The 10,941-nt window shown below is 34.5% G+C and overlaps 1 non-coding gene across 1 annotated transcript; it reads right to left on the reverse strand.

The window, feature by feature from the left end:
• Positions 1-647: 647 nt before the first annotated feature.
• On the reverse strand, positions 648-750 carry LOC129505724 (U6 spliceosomal RNA). Its single transcript, XR_008663581.1, has one exon. It is a non-coding gene; the product is annotated as a U6 spliceosomal RNA (small nuclear RNA).
• Positions 751-10,941: the final 10,191 nt, after the last annotated feature.

A 10,941-nucleotide genomic window follows, 5' to 3' on the forward strand; every position in this document is an offset into this window, starting at 1 on the left:
TATAGTAGACAAAACATTCCTTACATAAAAAATTGAAAGATAGAAGGAGGAAATAAAGAAGTCAGCCTTTTAATATTTTATTTTACTCCTATATAATATAATCAAGAAAATTCAGTTTTGTTTAAATTAAGCCAGGGAGTATGCCTTAATCATGATTCTCATTTTTACTGTTCATTCCATGATTCCCTTATCTTCAGCGAGTCCTTTTATGTAGCCATCATAGCATTAATTTATGGTCTAGTTTCTTTTTTATCTTTTTTCTTAAATTATTGAGCTCTCCTCCTAACCTGTCAGCTTCTTTAGGGCAGGGACTTTCTTATTTCTCTGTAAGTACTTAGAAGCTAAACATTGTGTTTAAATTTAAGTTGGTACTCCATAAATGTGTTTTGTAAATTGTTTTATAAATGTGTTTTATAAATATTTGAGTTATAAATAACTCAAAAGATGAAGAGAGTGGGGTACCTGGGTGGATCAGCTGGTTAAGTGTCTGCCTTTAGCACAGGTCATGATCCTGTTGTCTGCTTCTCCCTCTGCCCCTCCCAACCCGCTCATGCTGACTCTCTCTCAAATAAATAAATAAAATCTTAAAAAAAAAAAAAAAAGATGAAGAGAGCATAGAAATGCCAGAATTTATTTATTTTAAATTAAAAAAATATGAAATGCTCATGAACCTGTGTGTCATACTTGCACAGGGGCCATGTTAATTTTCTCTGTATTATTCCTGTTTCAGTATGTGTGCTCCAGAAGCAAGCATGAAATACTAGAATTTAGAGTGGAATAGAAACTAGGTTATTAATTTTTGTATGCACAATAATTATATTTTACATAATTGTATTTCATATGAATTTTCCTTAGATCTTTACTGTTTTCTTTACTGTAGTTCTACCAGTTGTTCATATTCTAGACAAATTATAGATAATATAACTCATATTTTCTTTTTCTATTGAACTGAGACATTTGTTCCTCCTTGAGGTAGTTTTATTGAATTGGAAAACTAAACATGACTTGTTAATTAATAGATGTTACCTATGGGTATTATTTCATAGTAGAAGAAGAGCTTACTAAGATATAATATATAAATAATATAAAATTTGACTACAAATCAAATGAGTAAACAAGTTGAGGCATCTAAAATATTGTGGTGGTCTCAAATACCCTGCAAAAACAAATGTCTTCAAGATTAACAGTATGTGATTTTGAAATGTAGACCCATTTCTGAAGTGAAAATAGATCATCAAAATACACTTTATTTATTTCTAATATTTTGAATGGGGTATCATTTATATACAATGAACTGCTTATGGGTACAGTTTGGTAAGTTTTGACATGTGTATACATCTGTAAAACCATCTGTCATCCCCAAAGTTTGTTCATGCCTGTTAAGAATTCTTTCCTTCTGTCCTTCCCATGCCTAATATTTTATAATATATTATAATTATAATTATATAAATATAATAATAATATGCCCAAGTACCCACATACTTGCTTTTTGTCACTAGTGCTTAGTTTTCATTTTACACAGTTTTATAGAAATAGAATCTTGCAGTAAGTACACTCTTTTATTTGATCTGGCCTTTTTCACCCAGAATTATTATTTTGAGATTTATCCATGTTTCTTATGTATCTCAAGTTCCTTTTTTCTTATTTCTGAGTTTCATTCCATTGTATGGATATACCACCATTGGTTTATCCATTTGCTTCTTTATGGATGTTGGGGCCATTGCCAGTTTTTATCCATTACAAATAAAGTTTCTATGAGCATTCACAGACAGTTATGGAAGCTAAGTGCCAGAAATCAGTTTTACTCAGCTAAAATCAAGGTGTTATCAGAAAATCCTGTTCCTTGTCTTTTCCAGCATCTAGAGCTGAACTTCTTGAATTCTTTGGCGCACGGTCTTTTCCCCTCCTCCATCTTCAAAGCCAGTGGCATAACATCTCTCTCTGACTCTGCTTCTCTCACATGGCTGCCTTATCTTCTATGGTCAAGGCTTCCTCTGCCTTCCTCTTATAAAGAACATGTAATTGCATTTAGGGTCCACCCATATATTCCAGGGTAATCTCCTCATCTCAAAATCCTTAATTTACCTCACATCTACAAAGTTCTTTTCTTTCTTTCTTTTCTTTTCTTTTCTTTTCTTTTTTCTTTTCTTTTCTTTTTTGTTTTTCTTTTTCGTTTTCGTTTTCTTTTTCTTTTTTATGGCCAGAGATTAGGACATAAACTTTGGGAGTGCACAATTCACCTACCGTATCATTTCTTATTTATTTCTTCTTTCTTTGCAAATACTTTCTTCCAGTGTGGCTTGTCTGTTTATCATCCTAAAAGTGTCTTTTGAAGAACAGAAGTTTCTAATTTTGAGCTTAAGGTATTAGTTTTTTTCTTATATGGATCATGCTTTTGGTGTCCTGAGAAATCTTTAACAACCCAAAGTAGTTAAGGTCTTCTCTCTTTTTTTTTTTTCAAGAAGTTTTATGGTTTTAGAAATTTACATTCAAATCTATGATCCATTTTGAGTATTTTTCTTATATGGTACTAAATATGAATCTAAGTGCATTTTCTTGCATGTGAATTTCCAAATATTTGAGCACCTTTTGTTGAAAGCCTATTCTTTCTGCATTGAATTGCCTTTGCAGCTTTGTCAAAAATGATTTGTTTATGTAAGCTTGGGCCTATTTCTGAACAGCTAATTCTACTCCATTGATATAGGTGTCTATCTTGAGGCCAAGGCCACACTACCTTAGATTTATAGCTTTATAATGTGTTTTGAAATCAGGTAGTGTAAGCATTCCAATTTTGTTGTTTCTGAAGCTTTTTGGCTATTTTATGTTGTTTATATATCCAGGTGAATTTTCAATGTTTGTCAAGTCCTAGCCAAAAATAAAAAAACAAAAGGAAAATCCTGTTATGATTTTGATATGATTGGATGAAATTATAGATCAATTTGAGAAGAAGTGACATGTTAATAATGTCAGTCTTCCTGACCTATGAACAAGGTATATCTTTCTAATTATTTAGGGCTTCTTTAGCTTCACTCAGCAATTTTTTTTTTTTAATTTTCAGAATTCAGGCATCTATTCTTCTGTGTTATTTACCTGTACCACATACTATTAAAGAAACTAAGGTGATGACACACAATATCAAAACCTTAAACATCTTTCTGTATTTCTCCAAAAATATATCTTTTGGGGGGTGTTTCTATTGTTTTAAAACTATTTCTGTCAATATGTCCTTGCCTAAAAGGAGTACACATTTTCTTATCCTTGATTCCTACAGCATTATACACACTATATCGTTGATTCCCACAGCATTATACACATTATATGTGTGTGTGTGTGTGTGTGTGTGTGTATTTCTAATTTATCTTTACATCACATAATTGATGAAGTTAAAGAATCTGGCAGTTGGGATCCCTGGGAGGCTCAGCAGTTTAGTGCCTGCCTTTGGCCCAGGGCAAAAGGCTCCCAGCATGGAGCCTGTTTCTCCCTCCTCCTGTCTCCCCCCCCCCCCCATGTCTATCATAAATAAATAAATAAATAAATAAATAAATAAATAAATAAATAAATAAAAGAATCTGGCAGTTAAAGTGTTTAACAACTTCTTCAGTTCACCTTTACTGCTAGTTGTCAACAAAGGCACGTGTAGAAATAGGATAACTATCTTTGAATTATGGGACCCTTGATTGTATTCTAGTAAATAAGTTTTGATTTTTCCTCTTTTTTTAAAGGACTGCGAAATAGGACTTCAAGCAATTTTCCAAGTACAAGCATTCATTATTTTAGAAAATATAACGAAATTTCTAAATATCATATCAGTACTTAGTTTCAAGTATAATCACCAGAAGGCGCAAGAGCTAAACATAAGTGGCTTTGTGGTTGAAAGCCTGTAGCACTCAGGCCCAGTGGGCTCTATTTGCATTTCATTCACAATATAATAGTGCACAGAAATGCATTTCTGTATCTGTTCTGCAGTTCAAGCAGCATAAAGTAAAAATTTTCTTCTCACTGGTTCCCAGAAGTTATCACACAAAAAGCCCATAAGAATTACCATGTTACTTATCAAAGGGCAAAGCCCATGATTATGGTCCTGTGGACAAGTAGCTGGTTTTAAATGCATCTTTGTGTATCATACTTCTAGTTTTATTACAATGTCAGTTCTTTTTCCCAAAGAAACAAGATAAATGGAACTGGCTAGTGGCTAATTAGTTTAAACTAGTTAAATAGTACACATTTCAACTGATTTTAACAAATATTCCTAACATTTGCCTCTTTCAGAAGTACAGTGTTAGCAATTAAGCAGAGTTGAATATTTCAGTGTGCCTGTAGTTGCAAATATGATGCCATTATGCAATTTGAAAAGATCAATTCTTCTCACCAGAAATGCTTTGTTTTATAAATTTCAAGGTAAATACCATTTTAGGCTGCAGAGTCTTCTGATTTTACAGGTAATATTGATTTCATTTCTAGGGCAGAAAGCGACTGTCCCTATGAGTTGACTAAGCTTTTTGTTGTCAAAGGTTATTACTATTTTTACACCACTCTGGTATGCCAGTAAATGTTTCTCACTTCATTATCATGCCCAGGCCTTTATAATATCGCTTAATACAGGATGAAAATATTTATTCACTTTTGGTTTGGATGTTTATGAGCATGAATGATTGTGGGGAATCAAATGTAGTTGTTACAAGGGTTTTCACTGATGAATAACAAAATCCCTCAGAGCTATGGGTACATGGATTTTTATAGGTGCATTTATTTGATTACCATCAGCCATTTGTAGTATGTTCCAGTTGCTCGCCATTAACTGACTTAAAAAAATAGTTATTAAGCCAAGATTTCTCAGACTTTCTGAGCAAGACTGACTTCTATTTAAATATAAATTCAAATTTATAAAGTATTTTAAAAATACTAAGTGATGTTTTCAGCATTCAGCTTATTTTGGAGTTAAGAATTGACTAACTTGGATGATTTGTTATGTTGCTTTTTTACCAAGTTAGAAATAAGTGTTTTAAATATATGGCAGAAAACCTACCTCAAAGGAACCTAAATGACCTATTATTAAAGAAACTTATTTTTAATAATTAGACACTGCTTTTGTTTACATGTATACTTCAGAGTGTCTCTGAAAAACTAAATTCCCACATTTTTAGCTTCCTAAAAACAGGGATGGACTTGTTCTAAACAGCTTTACTTGAGTTTATTTCTAAGTTGCTTTTAGGGCAAATGACTTGAATCACTGTGTTGTTCCAATTGATAGTATATGATGATTTAACCCTCAGAACTCCAGAGCTGTGTACTTTGGCTTTACTCCAAGTCACCATGAGATACACATAGGGTATACTTTGTCTTTGCTGAAATCAGGAAAACACTGCAATTTCAGAATATTTGATACCTGCTCCAAAATAATAAAGTGGCCTATCTGTTGCCTTCACTTGTGAGCCTATAAAGTGTTCCCCATGGCTCCTTTAAAACTAAATTGGGAAGGTGTCCTGTCCGTGGGTATTCATTTCTGAGAGTATTGATATTAACATGTGGATTCGTGTGCTGTTGTTACATTCATTTTAAAAGTAGATTTTCACAGGAAACTAGCAATGTTTCAATGTGAAATCTATTGCTAATTTCACAGATAATTCTTTCTTGTCTGTACTTTTTTTTTTTGAGCGTGCAAAATTGAAGACACAATTACTTATTTGTACTCAAAGTTACTAAGCAGAGTTTCAAGTCAAGAGCTTCCAGTGTTAAGCAGTCTCTTTTGTCAGCATTTGATACAAACTGCCTGAAAAATAAATTTTAAGATTAACTGTGTTTGGAAGCACTTTTAAAAGAAATCTTACAGTTACATATATAACTATCAGTGCTAAATCAAAGGGCTCGTTTTGCTGGAGGAGACAGATCTGAGAGATAACACATAAAGCCTCAGTGGTAACTCAGTTTGACATAAATAAGGCTTCAAAATGCTTAAATTCAGTTTCACTGACTTTTCAGTCTACAGAACACCAAGTAGTCTGTTTAACAAATTATTTCATGATATTTTTCCAATGTTTCAGTGGTGATAAAACTAGTGAACGAGAAACATTTCTTTTGAAATTAAGAAAATTTGTGGGTCGCCTAGATGGCTCAGCAGTTGAGCGTCTGCCTTCGGCTCAGGGCATGATCCTGGAGTCCCGGGATCAAGTCCCACATCGGACTCCCTGCGTGGAGCCTGATTCTCCCTCTGTCTATGTCTCTGCCTTTCTTTCTCTCTCTCTCTGTCTCTCATGAATATATGAATGAAATCCTTTTTAAAAATGAAATTAAAAAATTGAATTGAATATATATATTAGCATTTTGAACCCCCAAAAAGCTATTTCTTTCTTTCTTTTTTTTTTTTTTTTTAAGTTTTAAGAGTATAAACAAAAATTGACTTGAATGGAGCAGTGACACACTGGAAGTGACTGGAAGTGATTAGAATGCTTCCAAGATAAATATTTCTAATTTTCTGTTTTTAAGCATTTATACATAATCAACATTTTAAATAGTTATAATAACTGATATATTTTGGGTGCTATATTTTAAAACTATCCTAAGATTATGTGGGCATACGTAGATATTTGTGTGTATGCATACACACAGGTATATAGTATATCATATAGATATCACATATCTTTTGATCATTTTGAAAATCAATTCGGAAAACTTAGTTTTTGAATGTGCTTTGATGAATACTATAGGCCCATAAATAATAATTTATGTACTTATATGTGTGTTTAGGTACATGCAATAAATATTCTTTGTCTCAGAGGGTTCCTTTTAAAAATATATACAAATACATAAAACTAACAAATTTGCTTCTAAGGAGCATCATATTTTTAAAATATATTAAAACATTAAAAATAATATAATAAACCATCACTCTACTTATTGAATATGTGTTAAATCCATTTCTCAAGGGAGACAACAGTGAATTTATATGGTTTCTCCATGATCTGTCATATAATAATAATAATAATAATAATAATAATAATAATAGAGGGAATAAGTTTCTGTTCAGTGCTCTGGTTTTCAGTCCCCAAATATCTGGGTGACTTGTGTTCAGGGTTTCAGTATCTGAATAGGGGGCTCTACTTCCTTATGAAAATATCCAAAAGAATTGACCTCATCCTTCATCTTTCTGCTCCCGGAGACTCTGAGCCTATCATCAGTAGCCAAATTAAATTCTTCAGGCCAAGAGGAATAGAGTCAGTCCTCGCCGGCTTCCCCCCCCCACAATCTTGGACAGTCTTTCAACCAGGAAAGCGGCATTACAGATGCTAAGAGAGAAAGGATTTTATAGAAAAAAAAATCAGTAGTGTCTACTAGATGAAGAAACAAAATATACGTTGAAGCAATAGTAAAATAATTAGTATTGACTTTAAGACAGAAAATACTTTTTATGTTTCAATTTGTTTCTCATTAAGAATCAAGTCAATTTATTGGGGGAAGAAATATATAGTTAACAGAGATAATCTACCTATTCATATTTATTTATTTTGGCACACAGATAAGAATGTAGTCTTTTTGGATTTTATTCCCCAACAATTATCAATAGGTCTTTAAGCTAACTGAAGAAAAGGCAATTCCTGGGAGAATTAAAGTCTTACAAGTGAAGACTCCAGACCAAAGAATCCATGAATATATACACTTCCCTGTATTGCAACAAAAGCTATTGTTGGCAAAAGCAATTTTGATATAGACAACTCTTTTCTCCTTTATTCTATTAGAAATTTTTCTCTCTAGGGATTTAAATCTCAAAGGCCTAAAACAAAAGTGAAAAGAGACTTCATTCTTTCTGTATTTCTGTCTTTTCTTTCTTCCTTCTTTTCATCCTTAACCATCAAATATTTATGTTCTGTGCACTGGGCTAGGTACCAGGGAACAAGATAAATAAGACACAGTCCCTACTAATATGGGCCTTATCATCTAGTGGGAAAGATAAAAATAAATAAATACAAGAAATAAAGTACTGTAGGCTTTTTGATAAAAGCATGTACCTCTAGGGAAAAGAAAAGAAGCAGTTGGTTATATGTGGGGAGATCTGACCAGTCTTCATAGATAAAATGATGGTTGCAATGATTGAGCTTGTACTCACCAAGCAGACAAAGTGAGAAGAGTATTCCATATAAAAGCAGCAGCACAAGAAAAGTAAGAGTCTTGAAATGATAGGTGCATGCAGTCTGGAGTTTACAGAAAACAAACCTATAGCAGGATTTCTTGTTTTGTTCTGTTTTATTAATAGAATCGTGCAGCCATGTGGAAGGTGGTTTGCAGAGAGGCCTATGCAGATTGAAAGGGGTGAGGAGAGACTTTTTCCACAGTCCAGGCTGATAAAGATCTAGAGACCAGAGCAGTTACAACATCAAAAAAGATAGAGGAATGAGCACAAAATGAAGGTAATTCAAGGGGCTTATCGAGAATTGTTTTAGGAGGCAAGCAGCCAAAATTCTCTACTTCCTTATAATAATTGGTTATGTATTGGTGATCCTTTAATTATATAAAAGATAAGAAAAGTTTTTCTCTATAGTTCCTCTGTATGGCAGGTTTTTTTTCAGCAGTCTCTCTCTTTCTGTCACTTTGTCTGGTTATTGCTTGTATCTAACAAAGTTTATGCTGGGAAAGAGAGTTTGGGCCATTTAGGGCAAAATATTCATTTCTTTGTATATACATTTATTCATTCAACAAACATTTATATAGTACCTGCACTGTGTCCCTGGGAATGTGAAAAGAACATGACCTGATCCATGGACTGGACTTGGAGATTTCACAGCACAGTGGGAAGAGCATATGGGACCCACTACACCCTGCTCGTTTCCATAGTGGAGGCATGTATGAACACAGGGGAACACAGAAGAAAGTAAATGCTCGAGGTCAGACTTGAAAAATGAATAATTTGCCATGGGGAAATGGGGCCAGATGGAATGAATGCATTTTCTATTCAAAATTTCAGACAAGTAAGGGGGGACCTGGGATATCGAGGGAAGAATAAATGGTTCAGAACAACCTGGGGAAAATGGTGAGAGATGAAACCATTTAAAGGAGACAGAAGCCAGCCTAAGGAGGGGTCTTCAAGATGAAATATCCAAGAATTATGACATGATTGGAATTGCATGGACAGAGAAAAGAGAAGTAACTATCATTAGTTAACATGTCCTGGCTCTGTGATGAGTGCTCCTAGTATAGTATTTTGGCATGGTGCTCTGGGAAAAGCACAGTTTTGAAACTGAACAAACTTGAGTGTAGACCTCAAATTCTTTTTATTAAGTTTTAGAATTGGGCCAATTAAATTGTTCAGATGTCCATCATCTTCATAATGTTTAACACGTAGGTCATGTGGACATTACAAAGAACTGATATTCGCTGCAAAGTATATGATATGGTAGGTGTAGCCATATTGTTACTATGACTAAAAACTATGAGAGCTGAAATTCAAGGCCCTGCTTGATTCCAAAGAATGCACATGCCACAGGCCTTAACCAGTCAGAATGTCATAGTCCTTGGACTGCTTTGCTTAACAGTTGGGATGTGACTCATACTGACCAAGTTAACCCTGAGAGTTACATGGAGATCTGGTCAAACAAACTTTCTCTGCCCCATTTGGAGCCCTGGGAAGGTAAATCTAGAGGTAAATCTTGTCACTGTTTGCCACCATGAAGCATGGCCAAGAAATAAAGCTAAAATAGGAGGCAGAGTGGGAAAGTGACAGTAAGTCCTAGGTCAGCTGTACCTAAAGTTAGCTCCAGCTATGTACTTTTTTGGTAAAAGAGCTAAACAACAATAACCACAATAATAAAAATAACTGCCCTTTTGGCTTGGCCCAGATTGAAATAAACTGTTAGTCCCTTATATCCAAGAATACTAATAAAGTTGGAATTAGTAACATAGAGACTCATTTTGGCATAGCAGTAATGCAGGGATAGAAGGCTTGTAATCAATAAGGGAAAGAACTAAATTTTATGAGACGGTTCATGTAGATTGCTTCTTCTAGAAGCTAAACTAAAAGGAAAAAAAAAATCTTAAAGGAGAAGGTGCAGTAGCTAGAATGGAGACCGTTAAGGAAGTATTTATTCCCAAGAGGGGAGAGACTTGAGTGTGTTTCTAGCCTACAAAAATGAGGCCAGTGGAAAGGAAAAGGTTGACAGTACTGAGAAGAGAGGGGATAATTAATGGAGGAAAGTCCAGGCAGAGGCAGGATGTGATGAATATTTCTGTTGCCATGAAATCTCTAGTAAGATCGAGCGTCTGCTCAGATGATCAATTTGACTACAAGTGTTCTTTTTCTTTATTTATTTAAAAATTGTTTTAACTTCTTCACATCTAATTATATTTTTATGTCTCCTCTAATCTCTCTGACTTTCCTCAATCATATGAAGCCTTCCAGTACCCCACTTTCCCACCAAAAACACACAAACAGAACAAAATTAAAACTCCCTGTTCAAAGTGGTGGAGATTTTCACAGCCAAAGAATACCCCCAGGATAACTGAAGGCCTCAAACAGAGTCATTTTTGTAGGTTTTTAGATTTTCTCCGTTTTGTGTGTGTGTGTGTGTGTGTGTGTGTTGGTGAGGGGGGGTTGTCTACAGTTTTGTACAATCTGATGCACAAAAACAATGGAAAAGAAGATTACGTCAAATGTATGAAAGCAGTGGCAGGAATCCAATGGGAAAGACATGCCCTCCACATTTGGCAGGAGGAGTACAGGGAGGCAGTGGCTTTGTAAAGTGATGAGTCACACTTGAACAGAGGCTCTGGAGGGAATTAGTTCAAGAGAAGGCTGGAGAGCTCCCTGAAATGTATGAGTGCCTCAGGCCATCAGTGATGTGTGTGATCACAGGGAGACAGAAGAAACCCTGAGGTCTTCGGCCCTTTACTCTGGAACCAGCAGAGGAAAATATCCCTAGCTTCTTGTGTCTCTCTGTGCTGTGTAGAAAATCA

The sequence above is a fragment of the Nyctereutes procyonoides genome, unplaced genomic scaffold (assembly GCF_905146905.1).
Source record: "Nyctereutes procyonoides isolate TBG_1078 unplaced genomic scaffold, NYPRO_anot_genome, whole genome shotgun sequence".
Lineage (NCBI taxonomy): Eukaryota > Metazoa > Chordata > Mammalia > Carnivora > Canidae > Nyctereutes > Nyctereutes procyonoides.